Consider the following 11,250-nt stretch of genomic DNA (forward strand, 5'->3'; position numbering starts at 1 on the left):
GATTGAGCTCATGGGTCGCTGGATCTGTTGTGGGGGAGGTGGGAGGTGTGTGATTTGCGTGGTGAGGCTCGTCCGGATCTGCTGTGAGGGTGGGTTGATGGAGTGAGGGCTGATACATTTGCATCAGTAGGGGGGCGGTGTTGGTGTTTCTTCGTGCTTCATAGGAAACAACAATTTGGTTGATGGAGTTTGGGTGGGATGGATTTTGGAGGGTGGTTTTGGGTTTGGTGCTGCTGTCAGTGTACCAAAGACAGGTGAGGGGGATGGGTTGGGGGTGGTACTACTGTCAAGAATGGTGTAGATTTTTGTAGTTATGATTCAATGCAGCAACATCACACTACATAGTAGTTTTAATTCTTTTCATGTACATACAACATCTAATTCAACATGCTTTTTTAGATCATGGTTCAAAGATCATTTCATAGGTTTATGATAGTAGATGGATAGTAGGTTCTTATGGCAGGCATTTATTCAGAACATGCTCCCATGATGAAGATTGATAGGTTCGAGTTTTTTTGTTCGGTCATGAGATGCAGTGATGTGTGCAACTGATGCATTTTGGTGTGTGTTTGAGCAACTGAATGCAGTGTTATGCATTTTTTTGATGTTGTTGCTGATGTTTCATAGCAAATTTTGTTATCTAATAATTTTCTTTTTTTTCCTTTTTTCGCAGCAATCCTCCAATGGATGATGAAGCACCTATTGATGGGTATTTTGCTTCACGATTTTCTACGTCTCGTTTACATTCGATTGGGAAAACACTCTTGAAAGATCATGCTGATAAGGGGGGTAGTTATAAATGGGGGTTGTTTTGGTTCTTTGCTGAATATTGGATCTTTCTCCATCCCAGCTGATTTCATGGATTGGTTGATCATGAAAATTGATCCTAAATGGAAAATGTTCAGGTACACCCTTGTATTTGTTTTCATGGTTTTTTTGTTGGCAAGTGTGTCATTTTTGATTCACCAACACCATAGTCTAAATTGTTTGAGCTAGCAACATCATAGTTTACTTTGTTTCAGTGCAGCAGCATGAATAGTCTACATTGTTTGAGCTAGCAAATTATGGCATTTTCTGATTTGTTGTGTAATAGTTACATTTTCATATATATTTTTGATCTTCAGCGCCCACGACAGGATTTTGAGTAGTGTTTTTAGTTCTGATGCTTCTCTAACTGAACTTTGTATAATAGTGCAGCAGAGCCATATGGATCTTCTATTAGTTTAGTGCAGCAGAGCTTTTGTATGTCACTATTTGCATTGGGTTGATCTGCAACTAATTTTTTGTTGCACTTCTTGTTTATGTTTTCAGTCATAAATTGAAGACTATACATTTTACAAGAGTCATGGTGCACAAAATTTTTAACATCGCATGCGGGAGTAGGCCAATGGAGGTGCTTAAGAGGAACAAGCCACACGAGCTGTGGAACATTTACCGATCTGGGAGCAGGGCTCCAATCAATCATTGCATCAAGGTGCTTTGCGAGGAGAGCAATAATGATGTTGTTACCATTCAGAGGTCTTGGGTTTTACTTTCACTTGGTCTTGTTAGAGTACCTTCCTAGCTTGATGGATATTGATAAGTTGAATGAGTTTGCTTGGGATGAGCATGTCCTGGGTATTGCTATGAGAGAGGTGAAGAAGTACCAACAAAGAGGCAGTCTGGACTAGGTGGGTTCTGGGTTTTAGGGTGTCTACCTATGTTTGCGGTATGCCCATTTTTACTTTTACACTTTCTTTTTTATTGTGAAAGTTAATTGTTTATCTTCATTTTTGGTGTGTTTCCCATATCTGACTTTTGCATTTAGGCCATGTACAAGAGTATTTTGAGCTCCTATTTTCTTGATGCTTCAAAATCATCAATAATGCAGGTAATATACATGGACTTCTTGGACATTCCTAGGACTCTAGCTGGTGTGCACACATTCAATTGGACTCTTCCTAGGGCGTGCTTTGTCAGCATTGATGACTTCAAAATTGTTGCAGAACTTGATAAATACAAGCTTTCCCTCCACAAGGTTGAATTTGGGAAACACAATGTAAGAAGACATCCATCTTTTCTTTGGTTACAAATGTTTCAATCCTTCTTTCTTTACGACCTGTTATTTCCATGATTCAGTCTCTTCTTGGTTGTTTGCAGCCTCACCTTTTGTCAAACACCCCATATGCAATAGAGGGATCCCACATCAATGCCGATTGTCAGAAACAACCGCATGGGTCAGCAGCTCCTCCTCCTGGTGCTACAAGAGCACACAACATGACCGATAATGACTTAGGCGGCGATGTATGCGGCTCACTAGTTGAGTGGCTGCACCCACTGCCTTCAAGTGCAAACTTGGAGGTACATATTTCCCACTCATCATCACCTCTTTTCTATTTATTTTTGTCTATTTCTTTTTCTTCTTGTTTCCAGGACATCATTGTGTTTTATGCTTTGGAGCAGATCCCGGAGCATATGCAACAGATATATGAGAAGCACAAGAATCTGTATGAAGTGGAGATGAAGAGCACTTTTTGAATTCTGTTGGGAAGGTTTTTCAGTCATTGTTCTATAAGAGGGTGGGGGAGCTTTTGGTTGAAGTTCATTCGAGCAAGTCAAGGAGGAAGGAGGATAAGGGCGGAGGAGATGTAACATTCGTTGCAGGTGGAAGCAATGCAGCATCCGCACCTGATATCAGCGCCTCAGCTCAATAACCTGAAGTGGAAAGGCAAGTGTCAGCTGGCCCCAGGACTCCTAGCTTCGAAGGTGTTGGCGATACCGTGTTGAAACAAGGGCAAAGTTGTGCTCAAGTCGGGAAGGGGCCTTTAGACTTGGGAAAGGAGGTTGAACAGGAGGTTGCATAGCAGGATGTTTCAATAGAGGTGGATGAAGAAGCAAGTCCACGTGTCAACCATGGCCAGGATGCTGAGGGCGTTGCTGCCAATGCTGGCACAGTTATCCTATCACAGGGCACACTGAAAGCAATGGAAGCCACTGCAATGGAATGGGATGATGGCCCATCGTGTGACCTTTTTCCAGTTGGGAGCGAAGACTATGAGTGATTTCACCAGGAACTGCCACCTAAATCTCCAAAGATCCCATATGCAGCTCCCACTCCCTCTCCTGCGATGCACTCGGGTTCAGCGGGGCCTACATTTGACAACACGCCAGAAGAAGCTAGGGCTAATGTGAATAAGATTGCACATCCAGTTGCAACATACATCTCTTCTTGTCTTTTTGATAGTGATCCAAAAGTTTCCACATCAAATGAGATCAACAAGCCTATCTTTGATGCATCTCCTATTGTCACCGCAGCAACTGTTGGGTCTTTAGGTGTGTTTTACATGCTATTCTTCCTTTTTTTCTTGTTTCTTCGGTTGGAAGCTTCATATCTAACCTTTATTTTTCTTTTTGTTATGTGTCTTGATGCAAGGTAATTCAACTATCTCTGGATTTGGAACACCCAATGTTGATACTAGTAGTGGGAGAAGTTTGTGCTTAGAAGAAGGCTATCAAGAAGAAGAAAAGGGCTGCCAAGTCACCTGATGGGGTTCTGAAGATGAAGAAGATCAAGATTGATGCAACCGGGGACGCTTTGCATCAGCAGTATGTTATGAACAGATACAAGTAAAGGAAGGCGAATCTCTGTGAGTGTTTTGCCTTTTTCTTTTTTCTTTTTTCATAACATGCTCATGAAGATTCCATAGTTGTTTATGTTTCTGATTCAAGCTATCTTTTGGTTTGATGTGAAAACTTCTCTCTCCATCATATACTGTAGCTAATGCATTACTCTTTTATGTATTGAATATGCAGCCCTGCTTTCACTGAAATAGATGGCTTCCACACCTCCCTTCAGAATTTCCATGCCTCGCTAAAGCCACGAGACGAGATTGACAATGAGGTCATGACTCTCTACCTCAAAACTTTCAACATGGAGCAAAGTTGCCGCAGGAAGAAGCCGAAGAAGTTTGCATTCTTAGTTTTTATGAGTGTTAGTGGACACATTCTATAGCATCTTTCAATTTTCGTATATCATTTCTTTTCGCATCATCATTTTATTTTATTTTCTGTGGTTGTTTCTGGGTTTTCAGGTTCAACTGGCTATTGAGCCCGAAGTTTTTGATCCTAAACTTTGTGAAAGCGAGTTTAGGATGGCCTGTGAGAGCAGCAACATATCAAGTTGCGATCTAGTATGATATTACTTTTCTCTGTTTAGTTTACATATTGTTATTTCATTTCTTTTTGTCGCAGCTTTTTGCAACCTCACATTTGTTCCATTTGCAGCTTTTCTTTACAGTTGTCCAGAAGAGGCACCAGGCTATAGTTGTTGCAAACTTGTCAATGAAGCAATTCAACGTTTTGGACCCAATAAAGAACAACAAAGATGTGCAACTACTGCACAAGGCAACCAGAAATATGGTAAGGAATTATATGCTCATGTTTTTCTTCTCAACAATGTGCCCCCCTGGAAGTCTTATGGATCATTTTTTATGTCATGTGCTCATTTTAAATCAGTCACGAACCTAAAGAGAGTGGCAAGGAGTGAACCATCACTCGAACATGATCTCGAATCTTTTGAGGAGTTTAATCCAGTTTATCCACAACAAGTAACTTAGTAAGGAAATATTTTCTTCATTTTTGTATCTCAAAGTTACGATTTATGTTGCACAAATAGTAGGTATTCAAACATTGTTTTCATTGTGCTTTTTCGTTGCTCCAGCTATGATTGCGTATTTTTTTCTATTCTATACTTGGAGAACTTCGATGGTGTGGTCATGGCATCATTTGACCAGGTGAGCCGCTATGTGAATGAAAAATGCACCTCCACCCTGTTAGCTGGATTTTTTTTGTTGGTGTCATCATTTTGACCCTCTTTTGTTTCATTTTTTGTACCAGGAATACATTCCCAAGTTGTGGATGAGTATTGCATCAGATCTGTTGTGGCACCCTGACAACAAGTTGGACCCTGCGGAGCAGCTGAAGAAGATGCTGCATCAAAAGGGTGGTCGTTCTTGAGACGCAAGATTAGCAAGGTGGTCTTGGGAGAGCTGGAGTAGCGTGCTCGTAGTGGCCAGTAGTTTCTTTTTTCTTAAGTCCTTAGTGAGATTTTTAGCGAAACACTTCTTTCGAAATGTTTTTGGAGCAAGAGTGCCACTGTAACTCGATGTGTTTTAGATCTACAAGGAGAGATGATGTTTTCCATCCATGCAAAGATATTTTTTAATCGCAAGACCTGCCCCTGTGATTGTTCTCTGTTTTTTATAAGAAACCAGCGTCAAAGAGATGATTCTTTCATGTTTCATTTTTCCCACTTCATCTTTTTGAACAGTGAAACACAGCAATCAGTATCATGACTTGATGGATTTCATCCTTCATGTTTTTCACACTTCCTTCTTTCTCACTAATGAACGCACGCTAGAAGTGAAAACGGAATCAAAATGCATAGCAAGTGCGACCAGCATGAAAACTAATCGTGGACCGAAGTATCTTTTATTCGAATGTTGCTTTCATTTTCAAATACTAAATTTACTCTCCAATAAAATTGCAGCTGGATGTGTCAACACCAATACATACAAGACACCCAATAAAGCTTCAGATTTTTCTTAGGATCTAACATATTTTTTGTTTGCATTACAATGCTCAATACATCATTTGGGTACAGAATCTCAAAACATGTGTCTTTTTTTCCCAATCACAACAATGATTTAGGGTCACAATGTAGGGAATTTTCGAAGCTACGATGGAATGTCTTGCTTATAGGAACTCCTTTTCGACATCACAGCCTAAGTTCTGTTGCTTTAGCCATATCTTCATCTCTCGACATTGCAGCTTTTAGGTAGGAGCATTCCTGAACATCATGGCCATCTTCGTTGCAATATCTACATTTCTTGATAGACATTGCTGCTTTCAAGTACTTGCATTCTTGTATGGCATGACCATCTTCATCACAATACTTGCAAAGCATTTTCTTCTTTGGTCCAGGCTTTGCTCTTGGTTTGGCTTCCTTCTTCTTTTTCTCTTTCTTATCCTCTTGTCTAGCCTTCTTCTTGTGTGCATCCTCTCGTTGCTCAAGCAGAGTCTTCCTCCTCCTCTCCTTTTCAATGGGTCGACCTTTTTTCGGAACACGCGCTGGGTTTTGAAGCATGGCAACCGGTTGTGCAGTAGGCGGATCAGCCGTTTGTTCATGTCATGGAGCCGGGTTGTTGGCTTGACCTTGTTGCTTTGTTGGATTGGCTTTTTGTCGCTGCCGACTTGGCACCTTGTGAGTTTCTGCTTGTTGCTGCGGCATTTGCTGTTGATGTACTTCCTGCTGCTCTGGTAGTTCCCCTCTTTTTGCTGCAGCTATAACAGGCTCAAGCTGATTTGCTGCATCATTTAGCAGGTTGTATGCAAAGTCATTGCTGCAAGCTTGTGAGGACAACCAAGTAAGTTTCCTGCAGAGTGAGTTGTACTTGAGGGTATTGTTCGATGGGAGTCCAAAATCCAGAAGTTGGCTACCTGTTGGTGTTGTTGATTTTTCAGATCACCACTCTAGCAAATAGCGTTGTGGGATAGTCTACACATTTAGATGAGTCATCACTCTAAAGATGTGTGCACATATAATTCCATTCATCTCAAAACAGCTGCAGCTGCACTCAAACTTCTCATCTGACATCTCAACATTTACTTTAAATATTTTTGAGAAAAGTTCAAAGTTCAAAGCCATTTGAGAAAAGTTCAAATTTCATGCTTCCATTGTGAATTGCAGGGACCTGGTTGGTTACATATCCCGTCGATGCAATCACTTCTGATTGAAACTTGCCAAAAACTGCCCGGGTGTAGAAGTTCACCGCCTGACGCTCAATGTTGTATCTCGAGTAAAGAGGTGATGTTTTTGCTTCACCAATGAAAGTCTGGTTGTCCTCATGATCTAGCATCATCTCCTGGAGCACCTCATATCGTTGCACAAATTTCCAAACCGACTCTTGAGGATTGATGAATGTCTTGAAGTAAGAGTTGAGGCCCTCCGACCTCCCTGTAGTGCTTGTGAAGGGGAAGAAGCATTTCCGGAAGTATGCTGGAGCCCAGGTATGCCAAGTCCGCCACATGTTGTAAAGGTGTCTATTATCTTCCAATTGAAAGCAATGTATCATGTGCTGCTAGTTCTCCTTAAACTGGTCAACCGTGGTCGGATCGTTGATGCATGTGTAGAAATCTTGCTCAAAAACTTCATCCCTGCTGAGTATTCTACCCAACTTATCCCTCGCTTTTCGTTGGACATGCCATTTGCAAAATCTATGCACTGTATTTGGTAAGGCTTCAGAAATGGCTGTTTCCATTGCCTTGTCCTGGTCTATCATGATGTTCAATGGATGTTCATTGTTCATAGCAATCAAAAAGCGCTGGAACACCCACTTGAAAGTTTCAATCTGTTCATTCGGAAGCAAAGCACACCCCAGAAAAAATGTATGCAAATGGTTGTTGACGCCAACAATCGGAGCAAACGGCATGTTGTACCTATTTGTGCAAAAGGTGGTGTCAAAGAGGATGCAATCTTTGTACTTAGGGTACAATGCCCTTGTCCTCCCATCAACCCAAAACAGCCCCGTGACAGAGTTTGTTTCCTCATCAACTGTTTTTGCAAAGTAGAATTCAGGATTGAGATCCAAATCTTCTTGCGGAATGTTGTGGTGTGAGCGGTAGAACCGCACACGCTCTGGCTGTGGCATCAGAGGGTGTGTATGCTTTGAAACAAAGTATGAAACAACCCACTTATCACCCCTCAGCCCAACTATTAAGTGTGCTTTGCAATCATGACGCACCAATCTATTTTTCTGACGCTTGTTTGCGACATCCATTTCAAACGAAGACTCTTTGCTAGATGAGTGTTGTTCTGTTGAGATTGCTTCCGAAGCACTGCTAGTATCGGCCTTATTCTCTGGCTTCCCGACATGGACACACCGGAACACCCTCTTGATTAGTATCGCAGGCCCCTTCTTTTGGCTGTCCTTTTAAGCAGATATGTGTATGCCAAAGCCCATTTTGAATGCATAGTCGTTGTAGAACTGCTTAGCATCATCAACAGAGTCAAATTGCATCCCAACATAGGTTGCAAGTGGTTGATATGAAATCTCATCATCTTCATTCATTGTAGCTGCTGAATTTGTTCCAAAGTTTGCTTTAAATCGATGTTCAGTGAAGCTCTCCTCACCTCCTGTACCGCTGTGGGTAGCCTATCAACAGCAAAACAAAAAGTTTTATTACCTAGTCTATAAGCACAAGTGATGCTTCATGACCCGAAATACATTTTCTTGGAATGCAATTTTATAGTTTCAACAATTTTTTGAAGCATGTAAATGTAGAAAGAAACAAAAATGTTCAGCATTAGAATTTCATTTTTTCACGGATGTAAGTATGCTTCATTTGACTCAGTAAATTTAAGTTCAGTTTCACAATCATTTTTTTTCTGCACTTTAATTAGTCCCATAAGCTATTTTTTTGTTTCAACTTTTTTTAGGGTGCTACATATTTAACTGCATTTCTTTCAACAGAATGTTATTTTTTCATGCTGCACTGTCTGAAACTGTGTTTTCAAATCAACATATAGTACTCTGTTTTTAGTAAAAATTCAGCAACTGTACTTTTTCACCCCCTTCCAATGTATCATGGTGTTTTTATCGAAGCTCAATGTTCAAATTTACCCATGCTCATTTTTGCAACACCAAACATTTTGCTACAACTAAATTATGAAAATTATTAGGGTTTTCACAGAGTTGTTACCCAATTTGCAGAAGATGTAGATGTCGTGGCCTCTGGGAAGACCATCGGCGGGTTATGGTAGATCCTTGCTGGGGGGTGTTGTTCCCTGGGCTGTACACCAGTCGCTAAACTTGGATCCGTCCACCGGGATGTAGCAGACCCACCGGAGCATTGATTGTAGGTGGAGGCGAACATATCCCTAGCGATGTGTGCCATTGGAACGAACCAGGAGAGGGGAGCTGATGGTAGATGGAGGAGGGGGAGGTGGTGGTGTTTCGATGCTCCGGTGGTGCTGCGGTGGCAGAACGACGGCGGATGATGGCCAGATCCTGCCACGGTCGCCGCCGCTGCCGCGCGAATCGCGGGGATCAGGTGTGAGTCTGTCTGCGAGGGTATGCTGCATTGCAACAGACCGTGCGTTGCCACGGTCGTTTGCCTCAAAGCGCATCGCACGTGGTTAAGTGTCTGCGGGATCTGACGGCTGAGAGCTGGTTGATCCAATGGCTGTCGAGGCAGTTTACTTTCTCAACAAATCAGCCGACTGATTTGTAGCATGCGCCGAGTAAAAAAGGCAAATCCCTTGTGAATCCGTGATGCCCACAAAGCTTGCTTTTGGGAACCGAAACCGGGTCTGTGGGGGTCCTTGCTGGTTCTGTCTCATGGAGTTGACCCAGCGCAGTTTACGCGCAGCGGATGCCACTGCTGACCTTTCACATGAATCGTCTTTAACGATGATCCGATGATGGGTATTATTTTGTAGTATCTGTCCATCAAGTAAATAAATCCAGGGTACCAAGAATTCATCCAGTTCTTGTACTGTATGAGGGATTTGACTAATGCACATATTCCATGTTACCTTCTTCGGGTGACGGAGCAGTAGAACTACAGGCTGCCTCCGGACGCGCGTTCGTCTGCGGCAATTAGGGTTGAGCCCTGATTTTTTTCTCGACTGATGAACACGGAGTCGGTATAGATCTGACCTTAGCTCTTCCTGATCTAGCTGATTACGAGCTTCTCGATCCCTGGGATAAATCCCTCCGAGAACTCAACACCACCGTGCGCGAGCCGCACGGTGGGTGCCAACTATCGTGGATTTGTCACGACAGATGTCCTAGTGTGAGGACTTATTTATGAGGCCAACGCATCTATGTAGTAGCTTGAGAGGGGTTGAGTGGGACGAGAGATGCGAGGTTTTTTACCCAGGTTCGCCCCCTCACAATGGAGGTAAAAGCCTACATCCTGCTTCATTGATATTGATGATGATGAACATGAATACAAGGGTGCTCTATCTCGAGAGCTATAGACTTGTTTGTCTAACCCTAATCTATCCAACTCGTGGAACTTGTGAAAACTTGTCCCTCTCGGGGTTCCCTACCCCTCCTTATATAAGTTGAAGGGACGGCTTACATGAAGAGTCCTAGTAGTATTAGGACTATTCTATTACAAGTGGAATCCTAGTCTTGCTTCCTTTGTAAGAGAATATTCCTTATGGCTTTTCCTATTAAGCCGGCCCATCGTAACCTGAGTCGGCTTTCCCACGAGCCGCCTTCTGGGCTGTTGGGTCTTGTCGATAGGCTGACCCGCCCACCGGGTTATTAATGAGTCACCTGGCTTGGCCAGGTCATTAGTGAGTGGAGAGATCCGGGCAGGTCACTACTGAGTCGCCAAGTAAGGGCAAGTCACTAGTGGGTCACCAAGTCCGGCCGGGTCATATTTCCGGTCGGGTCATACCGCGGGGTATATCCCCGACGTGGGTGTTTCGCGCACACCCAACAAGGACGCCACATGCACTACACTACGCCGGGGACTTCACCGCTGACACGGTGTAGCCTCCTAGCTAGAGCTGTCCTCTGATGACGGCGGAGTGGCTGAGCAACAACGACAGACTGGTGCCAATAGCGATTGTGGGGGAAGCAGACGAGATAAGCTACAGGGAGGGAGGGGAAAGTGCGATGCAGGACTCGCCGGCCGTGAGGTTTTTTATAGCAGGCCGGTAAGCATTGGGGTTTTGGGGGAATTCACTGAGTCGGCTGGGAAGCTTGCACGGGAACTTGCGAGGTTGTGTGGGAACAGGCTCACCGACGATTCACTGACGCCACCGTTTGGCCAAAAGAACACCCCCATGCGCTGCGCAAGCTTGCGCCGTAAGCTGTCTGCGGCAGTGGGGTGACAAGACGTGCGAGAGGACACGTTTAATAAAAATACCACCATCCTAGTTTATAAGTAGGATTTAACTAATAAAATAGAATGCATGTCGCCAAAGATTATATCGTTGGAGTCGTATTTGAACATAGTTTCCATCTATACAATTTTTTAACATGCATTAACACTATTATATACCAACAATCGTTTTGGTTAAATTTAAGGTTATATACCAGCAAGTGTTTGCCCTCAACACACACGACTCATTCCATCACAAACAACTCGGATGGATCAACGGTATGACACGTATTGCACACGCAACTCTAATCTCATTCATGCTTGATGTCTCCGACATCGCTCGCACAATTCATCTTATTTGCCACGTATGAC

General features: G+C 43.1%; 1 pseudogene; it reads right to left on the bottom strand.

Annotated features, from left to right (window-relative positions):
• Positions 1–6,166: 6,166 nt before the first annotated feature.
• On the bottom strand, positions 6,167–8,108 carry LOC119272260 (annotated as a pseudogene).
• Positions 8,109–11,250: the final 3,142 nt, after the last annotated feature.

Source organism: Triticum dicoccoides, chromosome 3A (genome assembly GCF_002162155.2).
Source record: "Triticum dicoccoides isolate Atlit2015 ecotype Zavitan chromosome 3A, WEW_v2.0, whole genome shotgun sequence".
In the NCBI taxonomy this organism is placed as follows: Eukaryota; Viridiplantae; Streptophyta; class Magnoliopsida; order Poales; family Poaceae; genus Triticum; species Triticum dicoccoides.